We start from the raw sequence: 20,528 nt of genomic DNA, 5'->3' as shown, positions 1-20,528 counted from the left end.
GACACGCTCTTCTGCCACACTTCTCACTTGCCCACAGGTACTCTGAGTTCCTGAAAACAGGCGTGGGGCTTTTGGGCCTTTGACTGTGACTTTTAACACACAACTCTTGCTATGATAAGCCATATAATGCCATCCACCCCACAAGGCCATTACCATTTTCCCCTTCAATACATCCCCTTATTCATGAAAGCCTTATCAGAGCATTTATCTTTGCCTCCTGAACAACATGGGTTGTTCACACACCTTGGAGGACCCTACCTTGTTCTGCTCTATTATTTTGTAGTTTAGTGAGCGGTACTGTGTACCTCACTTGGTTTCATTTTTACTTTAGTGTAGTTCAGAGTTTCTTCTCCTCCTTCCTCTCTTTCTACACTTGTTCATTAGTTTGGTCTTGGGGGTTGTTGTAAAAAAAAATGCACATTTAATTTCAGTTGGGTGTAAAACAGAGTAGAAAAATGTGAGAAAAGTATGCTTTTCATTTTAGTGTGCTTCCTAGGACTTTGATAATTGGTTGTTTGCATTTGTTGTGTTTTCTATTGTATTTTTTTTCCCCCCAGACTGAGAAACAACTAGAACTCTGAGTCAAATATATTAGCATTGCCTTCCATCAGTAGCGCTGATGTCACAGGCCCCTGGAGAACCTGCATTGTTGACATCACTGTCATTTTTGTTTCCACGCAGAGGGACAAAGGCAAGTGGCGAGAAGGCAGTTTTTAGTAAGACAGTGCTGCAGATAGCATACTGAACTAATGATGGGCAAAAAGCGGGAGTATTCTGTACTGGCTCCCAGTTCACTTACCACCTCATCAACAGCGTCTGGTAAAGAGTTTGCCACGTAGAAAGCACACATCAAATATCTGCTAAATCTTCTGCCAAACACTGGTGACTTATTATCGCCTAACACCGGCTTAGCAGTTACTTCCTGTCTCACTTAAACTAAAGGCTGATTCTGTTAAAACTTAAGGTGAATTTTAAGAAAGCGAGTTGATCTTTCTTGCTTTCTTTTCTGTAGAACAAAGCTCTTAATTTTCAACATCATAAGAGACATTTCAAGTGCACCTAAGAGAAAGAACTCTAAACTAAAAGAAGGCAGGGAATCTGTGCTTTAGTCTCAGATCTGTCCGTACCTTTGTGAATTAAGGCAAATCACTGAAATGCTTGTGCCTTAGTTCCTACCTGTGTAAATACTGCTCTCATTACTTCCCACTGCTATGAGAATAAAATAAGAGCATAATTATGGAAATTCCTTGAAAAACAGTAATCACTGTACAAAGTACGTACTAATAGTATCATACTTCTGGGATATAAAATGAACATAAAGCAACTGTCCCATTCGGTTATCTATGCTACAAATGCAGACACTTTAGTATAGGTAGAATGTGGTGCTAGACTGCTCCAGGCATACACACCAAGATGGGTGGGACAGACAGCTCTAGTCCTGAAGAAGTTTACCACCTTGCAGAGAAAAATAAATGGAAAAGAGGCCCAAATTTGGTAAGAGAGATAAGACCTAAGTAGGCTACAGAAGAGAGGGTCAGAGAACAAAAGACTCATACATGTACACATTTGAATTTTAAAAAGAGAGATCAGTTTTACATTAATGGATAATCAAAGTATTTTGAGTCCTTTTCTTCTAATCTTTTCTAATTCTAACCTCTTACATATCCTACATTGATAGTGACTTAAGGCAAGGAGACTCTCACTATTCTTTGTATCTTTTTATATCAATTGAACATAATCATAATCAAGACTGTATAACAGAGCTTCATATTGACAACCAAAGTAAAATCTGAATTATTAAAAATTCACTATTCTGTTCTTTCTGAAAAGAATTGCGCTTGTTGTTATGTTTTGATTTTTTTTGAAGTTGCTAGGGTATGACAATTCCCTATTAATAGTTAATTATGAAAAAGAGCATTTTGACATTACCTGTTATGGAAAAATTATAAGAATTTGATGAGTAAAATTTACCAAGTTAAAATTTTAAAATTTCAACATAAATTCATTACCATTAAGATACATTAACGTCCCACTTGCATTCAGATCTTTTATTTTTTACATTTCAAAACTGACTCACCATTTTGTTCAATTTCAATATAAAAGTTAAGTTTAGTGATTCTTTCAGGAAACTAGAAAAATGTGATTATTTCTGCTAGACTTAGATTTACCTCTAGTAAATAGTGTCAATCCAGGAATAAAACACTCTGATTTTTCCAGAATGGAATATCCACTACCATACATTATATGCAGCTTACTTGTAGCTTGATTTGAGGATTTAATATATGCAATTACAATACAAATAAGGCACATTTTCACATTTCCTTCACTTGGGCTATAAATCAAAAATGTTAAAATCAGGTTGAGTTCTGAGGTTTGGTGAAAATGTTTGGATGCAGTTTGGAATGTCTGGGTAATTCTCCAATCCTGAAGATCTGGACCATCCAGTGTCAAGTAAGTGAATACTTTCTAGAGGGCTTTCTTTTCTGGGGACTCAGGATACAGGAGGGCTTCCCAGATGGCTCAGTGGGAAAGAATCTGCCTGCAATGCAGGAGACGCAGGAAAACCCATCAAACATGGGTTTGATGCCTGGGGTCAGGAAGATCTCCTGGAGAAGGAAATGGCAACCCACTCCAGTATTCCTGCCTGGGAAATCCCATGGACAGAAGCCTGCCAGACTATGTGCAGGCCATGGAGTTGCAGAGTTGAATACAGCTGAGCGAATGAGCACAAGATACAGGAACGAGCATAACATTTCACCAGCTAACATGAAGGTATTCTGCTCTGTTTGAACGTAAAATTTACAGAATTTGTCTTAGATTTTGTGTCAGGTGTACGAGGTGGAGAAAGATGGAGCCTAAACCCCACTGGAAGGATAGGGTTGCCATCAACTGAGATGGAAAAGGTCCTAGAAAGCGCAGGTTTAAAGAGGAAGAAGAGGAGTTCGGCGTGGATCATGTAAAGCATGAAATACCTGTTAAAATCCAAGCAAGAGGAAAGGTTAAGGAGGCAGGTGAATGTGAGTCCACATTTAGGCAGGGGAGTCTGAGCTGGAGAGACAAATTGGTGATACATAGAACCATGAGGCTGGATAAATTCACCAACACAAAGGCATAAAAATACAGGCATTCAAGGGATTAGCCTTGCGCTAACCAAAGTATCAGGATAGAAGAGAATGCAAGCTAGGGGAAGAAAAATATTTGCAGCAGGAGAGAGCAATTAACTGTATCAAATTCTGCTGCCAGGCCAAGTAAGATGAGGACTAAGAACTGACCACGGGACTCAACAAACTGTCGGTGTGTCTTCTATTCCAGAATCATCTCCCTAAGTGACTTCATTTCAGAGGTTTTCCATCTTTGCTCCCCTCTGTCCTGTCTCTCAGTATAAAGAATAAAGACACAGGGTTCTTATGGCTAGGGGCTTTTAAGACCCACATACAATTTCCCTAAATTTAGGGACATTACTTCCTTTACTTAGGCTGTTTTTCTCCGAAAAAAATCTCTCAACTCATTTTGTTTGTCTCACTTTATGAAAAAGGGCCATTGATCTTTAAAATCAGTTCTTTTAAAGTTTATATCAACAGCTCCTTGAGGATTAAAAGGATGTCAGAAAGCAGAAAGTGAAGTAGAATTGAAAACTGTTGTATTATAATTCCGTAGAAAAATCATCAAACACAAAAGCAGCAAGTGGTCATGGTGGACCTCAGGACTGCCACGGTGAGCGCCGTGCGAGAGGATTTCCTAGGCTTCTTAGAATTTTGCTGGGCTTCACGGCCCTTACTTCCAGCTTGTCCTGAGAACTCACTTTCCATATCGCTTCCTGTGATGTAAGATCATCAGAAAGCAACTAATAAAAATAAATGAAAAAAAAAAAAAGAAAGGAAAGCGCCGAGATACATTGAAATGGGTCAGTCTCTTACTTCTTGGGATCCTCTCTTTCTCAGCTGAAATAATGAAATTAGGCCTGGAACAACACGAGCTTGAATTTCTCTTTTAAGAATCTGTAATGCTATCATTTCATCTTCTATATAGTCTGAATGTTTTACTTTTAAAATTTCAGATTCTGCTAAAGTATTTTTGTTTGTGACGTGTGCTATCTCTTTGTCTTCTATCTAAATCAGATTTTAAAAGGCCAATTAATTCTTAAATAAGATTTACATTGATTTCTTTCACAGTCCTAAGTTATAATTATTATTTCTGAGTAACCTAGATGACATGTATCCCCTTTGAACAGAGCTACACTCATTTATTTACTAGACATGGGTTTATTTGTTATTATGTGCCTGGTACATTGATAATACTAAACAAGGCCATTTTTAGTATCAGTTAATGGAGTAGATAAAGAGATGACCAAAAGAAGGTGATAAATAGCTTCCAGGAGAAGACAAGAGTGTGTCACAGAAGGGCACACAGAAGGGTGAGGATTTGTCTTTTTTTTTTTGTAATCTAAAAAAGGGACAAGTATTCAAGCAGAAGAAAAATGCACATAGGTCTAAAGGAAAATGCAATTTTCTTTTAGAAAATTAATTGTGAATTAATTGTGAATTACCCCCATGTATGGGTAACTGCTGGCCACAGAATGCAGTGGGAAGCCTGCAATAGATGAGCAGGAGACTTAGGCAGGAGTCATAATGTGTAGGATGTTATATACTGAACTAGGGGAATTCAGGATTTTATTTCTTCTTCTAGGGCAGTAGAGATGAGAAAGGGCTTTCTCCCTGGGGTGAACTAGTATATGTGGTATTACTCACCAGGCTCTCAAAGGCTGCGTGTAGGGTCTGAACATTTTGAACATACGCTCCCTTTGAATATTCTAATATAGCCTGGTCTCTCACCCTTCCTTCCACAAAGATGTAAGCTTCAAATGCTGGGTAGTGAGTCTATCCTGCAAGCATCTGAGTCTGAGAACTGCCCAGGCAAGAGGAAGCTACAGGAGCGTTCCAGGCAGGACAATGCCCTGACCTGATTTCACAATTTCTCCTCCCTTGTCTCATTTTGCAGATATTTCACCACGATAATTGAGATGCAGGTTTTGTTCCAAATGGATAGGAGGTGCTCTGTTTGCAAATGGACCTGGAGCTGACAGCAGCACAGCGTACACCTCAGCATTGCCCAGATTGAAAGGCAGGAGCAGTCAAAAGGCTCTTTACAGTTTGTTAATCCATTTGCTTTACTTAAAAATTGTCATTCACCTTAAGTGGTCTGCAGTAATCTTTTGAAAAATACCCACAAAGTCTCATATTTTCCCCTCCAAATCTGTCAGACTTGGGATTAAGAAAAAGGCAGAAATTATGAAACATATATGTTGTAATCACAACTAGCCTTAGACAGCAATAAAAGAAAAATTTCAGTTTACAAAGTAATTTATTAAATAATTTAAGTAGCAAGCTATCCTCATAATTTGATGTATACAACTTTAACCGAAAGACTTCCCCAAAACTTTTTTAATGTGTAGTGAAGCTCACAAGTTCTTTAGAGCCAAAAACATTTAAAAATGATAAAGATAATAATAACAAAAACACAGTTTGAGGACTTAAGTTGAGCAGAATCTTCTGGTGTTGAGACTAGGTGCTGGAGATTGACTTTTTTATAACCACACAGTTGAATTATCATGTCCTGCCTCCACACTCACACTCTAGCAATGCCAAAGGCTGTCAAATAGTAAAGTGGTGCTGTTACTTGTTAAAGAAATTATTGACAACATTCTGGTTTTGAATCCAAAGAGTTAGGAAATTAATGGAGCTTTTTTTTCACAACAGCTGACAGCCTTCCTTAAGCCTTCCACCATCTAGTGAGAATCACCTCCTTGAAGCACTGTTTAAGTATACACTTTGAGACATAACACCTGCAAGGAGTTGAAGAAAGTCTGTGGGACTCAGATACTAAGTCGCTATCGATCGAATGACTGGTAAATAAAGGCCATTTTCTAAACGGAGGTCAGTTTCAACAAAGCAAGCAGCAGCAGAACCTGCATGGAAGACAGCGCCACCTAGTGGGAGGAGAGTCACACAAGGAGGCTACTCGGATTTGCTTTCCAATTCTGTATTTTGGCTCAGACAGTAAACAATCTGCCTGCAAGGCAGGAGACCCCAGATCGATCGCTGGGTCCGGAAGATCCCCTGGAGAAGGAAACGGCAACCCACTCCAGTATTTTTGTCTGGGAAATCCCGTGGACAGAGGAGCCTGCCGGGCTACAGTCTATGGGGTCATAAAGAGCCGGTCACGTCTTAGTGACTAAATAACAACAAATCCTCACAATATTCCTGCAATGTAGGAGGAAGGCAGACTTTCAAGGAGGGAGCAAGACTTAGGGGGCTAAGTAAATTGCCCAGGTTTGCATGGCTACTAGGGGCAGAGCTACAGTTTTCACACAGTCAGGCTGGCCTCGTGCTGGAGGGCTCCCAGGAGTGTGACGGAGGGTGTGTGTGAGGGTGTGCACCCAGGCTCTCCTGTGGAATCACTGCCCCCTCTAGTCCCATACTGGAGCAGGAGATGTCATTCACTCACTGCACTGCAGAGCAGCCCGTTCAAGCGGCCCAAAGCAGAGGCAAGTTCAGAGCTACCCTGGACCCGGCAAGTTCGACTGTACTGTAATTGCTTTGTTCACTAATTCAAGCAACTCAACCAAATAGCCAGACCAAATTCTTACCAGGCACTGCAGTGGAGACCCGAGGGTTGCCATGCCCTTCAAGTCTTCCCCGGCTCCGCTAGCTCAACTTGCTTGCTGTCTGATCAGGCTCAGCACAGTCTTCCCTCTGGGTCCCGCTCACTCTGTGACCTGTCTCAAAGGCCCTCAGTGCTACTCCCGATTTCGATTTCGGCCTGCAGCGCAGAGGTTCTGCTCCTTTAAGACCCAGCCTAAATCTTCGCTCTCCATCTCTATGAAGTTCTAATCCTGTCAGAGCCCATCAGTTTTCCTCTTTTATTTTCTGATGATGTATTTCTTGTTTGCCTTGAATTGTGATCATTTATGTACATTTCTTACATCAGCTGTTATTTGGAAACTCTGAAGACAGAGAATATAACACATGGGATTTGAACAAGGGTGTTCAATAAATCTGAATTGAATTGAAGGCCTGGGGGCCTAACAGCAGCCAGAGAAACCTGCAGCTTCACCATATGCTTAAGGTTCTCACTTAAACTAAATGTCTAACTAGGAAATTGGTCGGGAAAGACAGCTGGGAGTCTCAAGGCAAATCCACAATGCATTGCTAAACACAATAGATTTGTTTTTAATAAAGACCTTGTAAATAGTTTAATTAGTGTGATTTGCCATAATTAACTCAGCTTCCAAGAGCTGAATGAATTATAGATTTGCAAAGCACTTGGTATCAGGGAAGTTACAAACCAGTTCTGAATTGATTTTAAACTTCTATTTTGACTACAATTACCTTTTTGGCCCTCAGGCTAAAGCCAGATAGGGTTAAATAGAAGAAAACAAATAGACAAGCCATTCAGAATATTTTTGAGCATATTTATGGAGGATTCGTTTTGCATAAAAATCAATTGGTAATAAAAGAATTCAGAGAACATAACTATTATAACCTCTTCAGTGAGTACATAGCAATGTAGAAATTTAACAGTATACATTCACTTAAAAAATAAACTTAAGATACTTATTCTTCAATCCTAGCTAAGAAGATATTTTTCATCTAAGATTTTTCCTAATTAAGCTTTGAAATTATCAAAACATGCTGTTACTATGGAATCAAGTACTCAAATATAATTGGTAAAATAAACATGACCCACATTTTAATATATTGTATAACATCTACTATTAACACTGTTACTTGATTCTTAATCTTTACATATAAAATACATCATATATAAATTGTGTTATCATAGATTTACACCAAGGAAAATAAAAATTATATTTCTCGGAAAGGAAATAAGAGAAATTAAAATTCATAAAGTTTCTAGATGACAGTGATTCAGTTGTCCACAAGAAGGAGGGAAGACCATAGGATAGAAAGTTCTAACCAGGCAACAAATCTGACTGAGAAAGGAAAGGGGAAGGCATTGAATGAAATTACTGGGCTTCACAGCAATCTCTTTAATGAGCTCAGATATTAAAAGAGCCTGTATAAAAGATGGCAAAGGCCCCTATAACATGGATAAATATAAAGACTGGTGCTAATAATGTTAAAAGCTAAAGCCTCAAATTAACTGAGATGGCATGAATGAAGGAATGATTGGACAAGTACTAAAACTACAGAATTTTTAAACAGTTTATTTTAACAGTTTATTAAAGAGAAAGAAGTAGAAGCGGGAAAGAATAGTATGTTCACAGTTTTGTTGTTGTTTAGTCGCTCAGTTGTGTCCGATTCTTTGCGACCCCATGGACTGTAGCCTGGCAGGCTCCTCTGTCCATGGGATTTCCCAGGCAAGAATACTGGAGTGGGCTGCCATTTCCTTCTCCAGGGGGATCTTCACAACCCAGCAATCGAACCCACATCTCCTGCATTGACAGGCGGATTCTTTACCACTGAACCTATGTTCACAAATTAGGTAAATGGTGAATATTAAAATGACAGGTATCCAGGCCGAGGCAAGTTATTTCCTGTAGACTGAAGAACAGTTAGTTCTGATCAAAGAACTACTTTTGGTAAAGTCTGAACAAAACAAGGAATGAAAGAGGAATCAGGAAGCTTAGGAAGGGAAAGTGCCATGATTTTTTTAAACTGATGCAAAAATATAAGCAGAAAGTTTGTGAGCAGTTAGGTCTAGATTATCCAGTATGAATTGTGAATAACTTTTATCATTTGAACTTTATTTTACTATTCATATATCCATTTCTTCATTCAATATTTTAATAGCAGTTTCTATGTGCAAATTATATGTGATTGGCATATGTATAACTGAATCATTGCTGAACATCAGAAATTCCTGACACATATAATGAATCAGCATAAATTCAGATGAAGATTAGATAATCACCTATAGGGAAAAAAAAGAAGTGGCTCAAGGATTAAATCTGCCAAACAATAAATGACAGGGGTAAACATGACATATGGATTAGCAGTAATCGAGGTCAGAGCAGGATGCCCCCAAATATGCCACTTTGATATATTGATTATTTTGAATTAAAGTTATTTAAGAAACAGCTGGTGTGAGGAAGATCCTCTGACTCTCTTTTGCTCCCTTGAAAGTAGGAAATAAATCTTCCCTGTGAAAGGAAACTTTTGTGTACCAGAAGGCAAAGAGACATCCTTATCTCCAGAGATATGAAGTTCAGGGCCAAGAAGGCTGTATAAACAAAATGTGTTATTCTTTATCAATTTACTACCTCAAGTCCAAACTTCTTTGTCTTTTCAATTCTTCACAAATTTATTGTTTCTTTGTCCAAAAGGTGTAAAAGTTGCCTGCTTTGCTCACTTATTTAAGTCTATATTTTTATGAACTCTTCCTGTACATACAAAATTATTTCTTTCCCCTGTTAATCTGCCTTGTGTCCATTTAATTATTGGATCAGCCAAAATAACCAAGAGGAGTAAGGGAAAAATTTCCCATCCTTGATGGCAGAGAATATTGAAAAAATATATTGAAAAAATCTATTTACTGTAGAAAAAGAAATGTAGGCATTAGGATGACAGAATGGAGTGTTGATGTTATATGCCCTGACAACACATATATGAGACAATTATTTGGTATATAAATTTGGGACAGAAAGAAAAAGAAGGTAAGTCGCAGAGATTGCTTCCTCTGGTGTAGCTGGGAGTAAAATGATAAAAAGTGAATCTGACATACCAAGTGTCAGAGTATAAAAATATTTAACACGTGAAGGTGATCGCTAAGCAAAGGAATTTTTTTTTTTTTTTTTTTTTGTGCTAAAATTGAATAGGAGAGGAAATGTAGAGCAGAGGAGACAAAAAAGGAACCTCATAATTTTATCAATTTTTCCTAGTAGAAAACTGACAGGAAAATTATCTAAGAAATTGTCTAGGAAAATTGAAAACCAAGAGAGACACGTAATAATATTATAAATATAATCATGAAACAAAAACTAAAGTCTTCCTCAATATCGAAAGAACAACATAAAAAATAGGAACAGATGCATAGGAAAAGATAATTTTAAAACTACAAAAACAAATCAAAAACAAAACCAAAAAACTACAAAAACCAAAACAAACATATCTGTCGTTCATTAAATGAAAATGAGCTTACCGTTGATTAAGGAAAAGGATCGATTTGACATATTTACGGTGGATTCTTACCTTTCTCTCCATATTTTTGTTTATGTGTCTTAAATAGACTCCAAGGGAGCAGGAAGGAAATAGAATCGGATCTAAATCCAATCAAGTCTTCAAGACTGAAACAGAAAAATAAAGCAAAAGTAAACTAAAATAGGGGCTTCCCTGGTGGCTCAAATGATTAACAATCTGCCTACAAGGCAGGAAACCCAGGTTCAAATCCTGGATCAGAAAGATTCCCACTCCAGTATTCTTGCCTGGAGAATTCCCTGGTCGGGGAGCCAGGGCAGGCTACAGTCTATGGGGTTGCAAAGAGGCAGACACGACTGAGTGACTGACGCTTTCAAAGTAATCCAAAAAAGTCCTATGGGGGAAAAGGAGACTGTAAGAATTTAAACACATTATATATAGCCTGTTCCTGGATAAGAAATGAATTCACTCTTCAAGAAAAAATATTGGTACAAGGTCTTCTGAACAAAACACAGTAGGTGAAGGAATCAACTGTCGAGCTGTTTGAATGAATTGCTAGAGTGAACAGAGATTGCTAAAATATAAATAAATAAAAATTAAATAGTGCAGCCTCAGGCCAAAGATGTGTTTGTGAAGAATAGAGAACAGCTTAGCCCAAGCTCCGGAACACTTCTGCAGAGCCTGGATGAATATTTTCCTTCAGCGATCTTTAAGTCTGAAATACTGAAAGTAAAAACAAAATACTGATGGTAAAACAACAATGGTTCTCAAATCCAAGTTTCTTCCATCACTTATAATTGCTGAGGACTCCCTCAAAGCTTCAACAATCTATTCATTGATTTCGGTATATTTGTTAGGCACACCTACTTTCTGACTAGCTCTGTAGAAAAATGTAATGGGAAACTGCAAGTAGTAAAAATCATGCTTTCTGCTCTCAAAATTAGGAAAGAGAAAGCAGAAATCAAACTATTTTTAAGCTGCGTGGTACTAACTTTTTAAAGAGTACAAAGGAAATCAAACAAGTGAGAAACTGGCGAGTTAAATAAAGTTAGTGGTGTACTGGTAATTTTTGTTTGTTTTATTGATGTATAATTGACAAACCTGTATATATTTAAAGTGTATAGTGTGATGATTTGATGAAAGTATATATTGTAAAATGACTGCCATAAGCTAGTTAACGTACCCATCACTGATCATTTATATAACTATCTTTTTGTTTTTTGGGTGAGAAGAGCCTATAGAAATGATAAAATGCATGAAAAGATGTTCAACATCAATAAACCATTAGGGAAATGCAAATTACAGCCACAATGAGATATAATTACACATCTATCAGAATGACAAAAAAAACCCAACAAAACCAAAAAACAGTAACACCACCAAACACTGGCAAAAATGTAGAAAACTGGATCATTCATGCATGGTTGGGAGAAATGTAGAATCATACAGCCACTCTGTGGAAAATAGTTTGATAGCTTCTTAAAAACTTAAATATATAGCTATCATTTGACCCAGCAATTGCACTTCTGAACATTTATACCGGAACCATGAAAACTTATGCTGACTCAAATATCTGGATACAAATGTTCATAGCAGCTTTGTTTGTAATGGCCCCAAACTGGAAACAACCTGGATATCCTTTGATAGGCAAATGATTAAACAAATACTGTATATCCACAGTGTGGAATACTACTCAGCAATATAAAGGAAAAAATTATTGATACACCTAGAGCCAGACATCCTGGAATGTGAAGTCAAGTGGGCCTTAGAAAGCATCACTACAAACAAAGCTAGTGGATGTGATGGAATTCCAGTTGAGCTATTTCAAATCCTGAAAGGTGATGCTGTGAAAGTGCTGCACTCAATATGCCAGCAAATTTGGAAAACTCAGCAGTGGCCACAGGACTGGAAAAGGTCCGTTTTCATTCCAATCCCTAAGAAAAGCAATCCCCATGAATGCTCAAATTACCGCACAATTGCACTCATCTCACACGCTAGTAATGTAATGCTCAAAATTCTAAAGTCAGGCTTCAGCAATACATGAACCGAGAACTTCCAGATGTTCAAGCTGGTTTTAGAAAAGGCAGAGGAATCAGAGATCAAATTGCCAATATCCACTGGATCATCAAAAAAGCAAGAGAGTTCCAGAAAAACATCTATTTCTGCTTTATCGACTACGCCAAAGCCTTCGACCGTGTGGATCACAATAAACTGTGGAAAATTCTGAAGGAGATGGGAATACCAGACCACCTGACCTGCTTCTTGAGAAACCTATATACAGGTCAGGAAGCAACAGTTAGAATTGGACATGGAACAACAGACTGGTTCCAAATAGGAAAAGGAGTACGTCAAGGCTGTATATTGTCACCCTGCTTATTTAACTTATATGCAGAGTACATCATGAGAAACGCTGGGCTGGAAGAAGCACAAGCTGGAATTATGATTGCTGGGACAAATATCAATAACCTCAGACATGCAGATGACACCACCCTTATGGCAGAAAGTGAAGAGGAACTAAAAAGTCTCCTGATGAAAGTGAAAGAGGAGAGTGAAAAAGTTGGTTTAAAGCTCAACATTCAGAAAACTAAGATCATGGAATCTGGTCTCATCACCTCATGGGAAATAGATGGGGAGATAGTGGAAACAGTGTCAGACTTTATTTTTGGGGGCTTCAAAATCACTGCAGATGGTGACTGCAGCCATGAAATTAAAAGATGCTTACTCCTTGGAAGGAAAGTTATGACCAACCTAGATAGCATATTAAAAAGCAGACACATTACTTTGCCAACAAAGGTCCATCTGGTCAAGGCTATGATTTTTTCAGTGGTCATGTATGGATGTGAGAGTTGGACTGTGACGAAAGCTGAGCGCTGAAAAATGGATGCTTTTGAACTGTGGTGTTGGAGAAGGCTCTTGAGAGTCCCTTGGACTGCAAGGAGATCCAACCAGTCCATCCTGAAGGAGATCAGTCCTGGGTGTTCATTGGAAGGACTGATGCTGAAGCTGAAACTCCAATACTTTGGCCACCTCATGCGAAGAGTTGACTCAATGGAAAAGACCCTGTTGCTGGGAGGGATTGGGGGCAAGAGGAGAAGGGGACGACAGAGGATGAGATGGCTGGATGGCATCACCGACTTGATGAGTTTGAGTAAACTCTGGGAGTTTGTGATGGATAGAGAGGCCTGGAGTGATGCGATTCATAGGGTCGCAAAGAGTCGGACATGACTGAGCGACTGAACTGAACTGAACTGAACACTCTGGATGAATCTTCAGAGGAATATTCTGAGTGAAAAAAGTAAATTCCAAATGGTTACATATTGTATGATTCCATTCACAGAACTTTCTCCAAATGAACAGATTAATGGTTTCCAGGAGCTAAAGGGTGCGGCTGAGGTGGGGAGGGGGGTGGGGGGATGGGTGTCAGTAAATGAGAATTAGGAGTAGCTACTAAAAAGGCAACCTGAGAGATCCTTACAATGATGGAAGTTCCATATCTTAACTGTATAAATGTCAACAACCTGTATAAATGCTAACATCCTTTCCACAATTAAAAAAAAAAAAACAATACTGAATAGCATTCAAAATTATTCAGACTTACTCTGTATAGGAGCAATGAACTGTTCCCTAATAATCTGACTTTCACAAACCACAGCATATAGTCACCTGCTGTGCTATTGGAGACTCTCAAATATTTCCATTTTTAATGAGAAATTTAAAAGAATTTTTATTACTTAAAAATATAAATTGAAACAAACATCATCATAACATATATTAACTGGAATGCCCTGGAACACAGTCTGGAACAGGTGCTGCTGCTGCTAAGCCGCTTCAGTCGTGTCCGATTCTTTGCGACCCCAAAGACGGCAGCCCACCAGGCTCTCCCACTCCTGGGATTCTCCAGGCAAGAACACTGGAGTGGGTTGCCATTTCCTTCTCCAATGCATGAAAGTGAAAAGTGAAAGGGAAGTCACTCAGTTGTGTCCAAGTCTTAGCGACCCCATGGACCGCAGCCTACCAGGCTCCTCTGTCCATGGGATTTTCCAGGCAAGAGTACTGCAGTGGGGTGCCATTGTCTTCTCCACTGGAACAGCTGGGGATTCTTCAACTACCTGCCAGGAGATGAAGCCCGAGTCCAACCATCATGAGCTTTACAGATGGAGATAGTCATCTGGATCCAGAGAAGTGAAAGGACCTTCCTAAGTCATAGAGCTGGGCTTCCCTGGTGGCTCGGTGGTAAATAATCTGCCTGCAACGTGGGAGACTTGGGTCCGATCCCTGGGTCAGGGAGATCCTCTGGAGAAGGGCACAGGAGCCCACTCCAGTGTTCTTGCCTGGAGAATCCCATGGACAGAGGAGCCTGGTGGGTTACAGTCCACGGGGTCGCAGAGTCAGACACAACTCAAGTGACTGAGCACGCACACAAGTCACAGAGCTGGTAAACAGTGGAGCCAATATTCCTGCTTAGAGTTCCTTTCAGTTCATAATTATTTTGAGTGAATGGGTGGGGTATATGTTTCAGAAGGAATATATAAATTTCAGTGGGAATAGGGAACGGGCAGGGCTGAAGAATCAAGATGTATAGCTTACTTGATTCTTCCAAATTAAGATAGGGAAGGAGAAATTGCTTGGTAACTCTCTTGTATTGAGTCCCTTGCAGAATTAATAGCTGGTTAACTAAGGACCCTAGGGTCAATCTGCTCAGACCATAATTTGTCGAGGTGTATCAATTCAAGCCTACAGGTAAAGATGAGCAGGCATGCCTACTGCAGTAAATGAGTACATGGAAAGTCAGTTTCTTAATATATTCAACTTTCCTTTCCCATGTCTAGAATATCCCCCAAATAAAGGTTGGTCAAGAAGGCATCACGTGACTGTGGACATGTGTTCTGTACCAGCAGTCCTGACAGGTCTCTGTGGAAGGGGGACAGTCTGGAGGCTGAGGATGGAGATTATGCAAATAATTATTTTCATTCCCTTTGGAAAATAATCACACTTGGTAATTCTATGTATGAATCGATTTATGTGTTTACCGTATGTCTAGCGACTAGAACAAAGCTCCCTGATGACTGGGACCTGACTATCTGATCCACTGACAGATCCTAGGACCCATGGCAGCTTCTGATACAAAGTAAGCAATCAACATACATTTGTTTAATGAATGATTATTTTAGTTTTTCTGTTGCTTGTCCAGTTTTTAAAAGCAGGCATATGCTTCCTCTCACATTTCTGAAGTTCTTTCTCTGCTTTAGCTAGTGCCCCCCTTCCCCCATTTTATCCTGGTCATTTTATTTCACTTAATTTGTCCTTTTACTTTGGAAGAACTGGTTAAAAAATACAATGCTGATTATCTTTTCACCATTTTCAACTTTTTTCTTATAACCTCATTTTATCTTCTTATTTCTAAATTTTGTTAAGAAATTTATTTCTAAACTAATTAGTTTTATTACCATTTTTAGTATATTCTTATTACCTTTTATATTAATAAATACTTATTTTAGTCTCATAAAATAGTTTATCTCCTTAAACAAAATTCCTGTTTTTCGTCACTTCTTTACTTTCTTTCCTGCTTTTAAATAAGAAGTGACAGACTTAAGTACACAGATATGCCCTCTCAGACATGTTTATTATTCCTTCCTCCCTTAGGTTCTCTCTATTTTTCAATAGAGATGACTATGTTTAATCTCAGTTGTTAAGCTTAAATCAAATCTGGGTGGGAGCGTTGTGTCAGTCATTCAGTCATGTCTGACTCTTTGCAATACCATGGACTGTAGCCTGCCAGGCCCCTCTGTCCATGGAATTCTCTAGGCAAGAATACTGGAGTGGGTAGCCATTCCCTTCTCCAGGGGATCTTCCCAACGCAGGGACTGAATTTGGATCTCCGGCATTGCAGGCAGATTCTTCACTGTCTGAGTCACCAGGGGTGCTCAGGTGGGAGTGTCGGATAGTCCCATTCTGACACGTTAGATAACTCAAACATCTGGAAGCCAATAGCCAGTCAGATAAAACTGGGTAATGGCTTTTGACTTACAGCCCAATTTAGAACGAGGTTCTAAAACCCACCATACCAGAAACACCTAATTATCTGGTTACAAACACTTTTTAGAAGTATCCATAGCACAGATAGAAAAGAAGACAGGAAGAAATCCAAATTGTTTATGGATGGAAGCATTAGAGATGGATAGTATCCAAACTATTAGAATTTTAATATGTCAGTCTGTTCTAAGCACTAACGAGAAAAATGAACTTTTTTTTGTTCCCAAGTTAGAAGAGGAAAGAATACTCCCTAAATGGCGATTATCTTCACCCCTGCTCCTGACACGAAAACTAGGGTGAGCCTGACTAAAACAGGACTCATCATCTCTAGATTTTGAAGAATGAACTCCTCCTGCTCTGAAAATTGAGGTGTTTTCCTCTTTTTCAGTCATTTGGTCTCATGCCTGTCTCAGGTAAGAGGTCGCTGAGCCATACCTTCTAAGAAAATACTCTGTCTAATTTTGGTAAGATCCAGCTCTTCACACAAGAGTTCTGAGTCATTAAGTAGCAGTGTGCGTGCATGCGTGTTAAGTTGCTTTAGTTGTGTCTTTGTGACCCCATGGACTATAAACCGTTGGGTTCCTCTGTTCATGGGATCTCCAGGCAAGAATACTAGAGTGGGTTGCTATGCCCTCCTCCAAGGGAGTCTTCCCTACCCAGGGATCGAACCTGTATCTCTTATATCTCCTACATTAGCAGGCAGGTTCTCGACCACTACCGCCACCTGGGAAGCCCAAGAAGCAGTGTAGGAGGTTCTAACTCTCCCAGTTAATTAATTTTAGAGAAATAAGACCTTCGGATAAGACTGAGCAACTTCACTTTCACTTTATTGGCTAGGCTAGAGGTCCTGCAGAGCAAATTGTGTCGCAGATTTTAGCTCTAAGTCACCTGGCCTGCTAACTTTATTTGCCTGCTAACTTTTATTGGAGTTATTACTCCCCAACATCTATCTCCAATATTTACCCCTCTGGGAACTCTCACCTGAGAATATAGTGCATTTGATGCTCTTGCTACTCACAGTAAGATATTCCCAAATCCCCTTCTGATATCATAGATGCCAAGGTTGAACTTCCCTCTGTAGCTAAATCTACTGCCACCAGCCATGGGACACCACCATCAAACCCCTCCAGACACAGCCTGGCACCTCTGCAAAGGGATTAGTTCCGAAAACCTATACATCTTCCCACCACATAGAACTGATTAACTGTGCAGTACCTTAGCCAGGATCAGCTAGGTCTGTTTAGCTGTGGTGTCTTTCGCAAAGGTGATACAGCTGAAGCCCGAACTCAAAGTTACAAGCAATGAAAACACATGCATCTTTTATAATCACATGATTCTACATTCTAGAACACACCCTACAATGGTAAAAATTCTTAGAATCTGGAGGGACAGGGAACAAAGACTGTGACCTCATAAACTTCTGTTCATCTAAGTTCCAGTCACTCTTTCAGCATTATCTGGTTTGAAAAAGGACATTTCCTCTTAGGCCTAATGCCGTTCCCTGAATCTAATCTAGTATGTCCAGATATAAGTGTCATCTTTGTAAGAGCAAATGTGTGCATCAGATGGTTTGTTCCAAATCAACAGTTTCTTTACATTTACATATGTGTGTATATCCATGCACATGTGTCTGTGTATCTTTAAAATGCCATTATTCATGCATATTTGTTACTACATATTTCCTCTGTCCTGAACTGTAACTGTGGATGATTTAAATACTAAAAGATATGCAAACCCTATGATTGAGAGCTATTGGTGAATCTGAATTGTGTCCCCTCAAAATTCTGTTGGAAGTCCTAACCCCTACAATATCATAATGAGAACTTATATGGAAATAGGGTCATTAAAGATGTAATTAGTTAAGCTGAGGTCATGGGAGTGGGCCTCCCAAAAGTTGGAAATTATGATGGAAGTTATGGTAAAGCCTAATTCTAGGGTGCTTCCCGGTGGCTCAGTGGTAAAGAAACCACCCACAATGCAGGAGATGCAAGTTTGATCCTTGGGTCTGGAAGATCCCCTGGAGAAGGAAATAGCAACCCACTCCAGTATCCTTGCCTGGGAAATCTCATGGACAGAGGAGTCTGGTGGGCTACAGTCCATGGGGATGCAAAAGAGTTGGATACAATTTAGCAATTAAACAACAAAATAACAAATTCTTGGGTACTCTGAACTGGAAAGATTATATCCCCATAGCTCAGGTGTCTAGGAGCAGCTATCCTTTAAGAGAAGAGAGGAGCATATGATTAAACTAATCTATTACTCAGTTTGTAGGGTTGCTGTAACAAATACCACAAACTGAGTGACTTAAACAGGATAAAAATTATTTTCTCAGCCATCTGGAGGCTCCTTGGAAGGAAAGTTATGACCAACCTAGACAACATATTAAAAAGCGGAGACATTACTTTGCCAACAAAGGTCTGTCTAGTCAAGGCTATGATTTTTCCAGTAGTCATGTATGGATGTGAGACTTGGACTATAAAGAAAGCTGAGCACTGAAGAACTGATGCTTTTGAACTGTGGTGTTGGAGAAGACTCTTGAGAGTCCCTTGGACTTCAAGGAGATCCAACCAGTCCATCCTAAAGGAAATCAGTCCTGAGCGTTCATTGGAAGGACTGATGTTGAAGCTGAAACTCCAATACTTTGGCCACCTGATGCTAAGAAATGACTCACTGGAAAAGACCCTGATGCTGGGAAAGATAGAGGGGGATGATAGAGGATGAGATGGCTGGATGGCATCACCGACTCAATGGACATGAGTTTGAGTAAACTGCAGGAGTTAGTAACGGACAGGGAGGCCTGGTGTGCTGCAGTCCGTGGGGTCGTAAAGAGTCGGACACGACTGAGCAACTGAACTGAACTGAACTGGAGGCTGAAGTCCAAGATCAAGGAGTCATCAGGGTTAGTTTCCTCCAAGGGCTAAGAGAAAGAATTCATTCCTGGCCTCTCCCCTAACTTACAGTGGTTTTCTGGAAGTCTTTGCTGTTCCTTGGCTTGTAGAAACATCATCTCAGTCTTTGCTTTCATCTTTGCATGATGTTCTCCCTGTGTGTATCATTTGTGTCCAAATTCCCCCTTTTAATAAAGACACCAGTCATATGGGACCAGGGCCCATTTCCATGATCTCAGCTTAACTAATTACATCTTCATTGACCCTATTTCCATATAAGGTCACATTCTGATGTTGTGGGGTTAGGACTTCCAACAGAATTTTGAGGGGACACAATTCAGATTCACCAATAGCTCTCAATCATAGGTTTTGCATATCTTCAACTAACTACTGCAAAATTATTCCCCAAAGTGATTAAACTAATTCACTCCCATCAGCAGTGTACGAGTATTCCTGTTGCTCCACATCCTAGTGAACAGTTGGTATTGTTAGTCCTTAACTTTTGCCCATAAGACAGCAGTAAAATTATTACTTTGCATTTCTTTTCCTAATAGGGAGAATTTCTTTTCTTTTCATGTCTATTGACTGTTCTGTTTCCATTTCTGCCAATGGTTTATTCATTTCTTTTACCTGTTTTTCTATTGTATTCACTAAACCTGTATTAACTGGGTGTCCATTATGTACTAAGTACTATTTCAGGCCCTTGAGATATGGTAGGAAAAAAAATGTCCACCCATACATGACTTATATTTTAGAAAAGGATGATACATAAAAAAAAATATAAGATAACTAGACAGCATACTAGAGGATGACAAGGGCTACAAAGAAAACTGCAGCAGAGAAGAGGGTAAAGAGTGTGTTTATGATGATTTTCAATTTTTAAATCTCAAAGCCAGGGCGGGACACACTGGGAAGGTAACAGTGTGCAAATATTTGAAAGGGGTGAGAGAATGAACCAGGCACCCGCCTGGGGGAAGAGTTTTCCAAGAAAAGGGTTAGAAGAGCAACTATCTGGGTAGGGAGAGGGGAATAGGAGGTTAGGTCTGAGGGGAGGAGGCAGAGGGAGCAACAGTGTTGGACAATGTAGGCAGATGCAAGGACTTTGGTTTCTACACTTTGAGTGAAAAATCACAGAAGAGCAAAATACATTTCAAAGGATTAGTCTAGCTACTGGGTTGAGAATAATAACAGCAAAATAAAAAATATCAGAGTCACCTGTGTGTTGCTATGTTCCATGCATTGAGCCAGGCCCTTTACATATTTACAAACTCATTTGATATACTACAGAGAGGCAAGAACCGAAGCAGGAAGACTTGTTCTGGTTTTTAGTTCTTTTCTTACTGATTGAAGGAAATTCCTTATATATTCTAGGCACCACTTATCTTTTGGTGATTATATGTGGTTGCAAATATCTTCTCCCATTCCGTGGGCTGTTTTATTATTGATGCTT

General features: G+C 39.4%; 1 protein-coding gene and 1 long non-coding RNA gene across 3 annotated transcripts in view; one reads left to right on the top strand and one right to left on the bottom strand.

Moving 5' to 3' along the window:
• LOC136171112 (uncharacterized) overlaps nucleotides 1–20,528 on the top strand; it is a 1,397,893-nt gene that overhangs the window by 1,238,824 nt on the left and 138,541 nt on the right. Inside the window, exon 3 of one of the 2 annotated variants that reach the window (XR_010663750.1) lies at nucleotides 12,796–12,939. The exons of the other annotated variant lie outside the window; for it this stretch is intronic. This is a non-coding gene — a long non-coding RNA (uncharacterized lncRNA). Of the gene's footprint in view, nucleotides 1–12,795; nucleotides 12,940–20,528 lie in introns of those variants that run through there. 2 annotated transcript variants of the gene reach the window in all.
• Nucleotides 1–20,528, bottom strand: part of ASB15 (ankyrin repeat and SOCS box containing 15) — a 58,949-nt gene that overhangs the window by 38,212 nt on the left and 209 nt on the right. The window contains exon 2 of the mRNA XM_065939809.1: nucleotides 10,212–10,306. The gene's annotated coding sequence lies outside the window, so the exon portion shown is untranslated. The remainder of the gene's footprint in view (nucleotides 1–10,211; nucleotides 10,307–20,528) is intronic.

The sequence above is a fragment of the Muntiacus reevesi genome, chromosome 6, assembly GCF_963930625.1.
Source record: "Muntiacus reevesi chromosome 6, mMunRee1.1, whole genome shotgun sequence".
In the NCBI taxonomy this organism is placed as follows: domain Eukaryota; kingdom Metazoa; phylum Chordata; class Mammalia; order Artiodactyla; family Cervidae; genus Muntiacus; species Muntiacus reevesi.
Note: the sequence above shows the minus strand (reverse complement) of the source record. Positions and strands in the feature narration are given on the sequence as shown.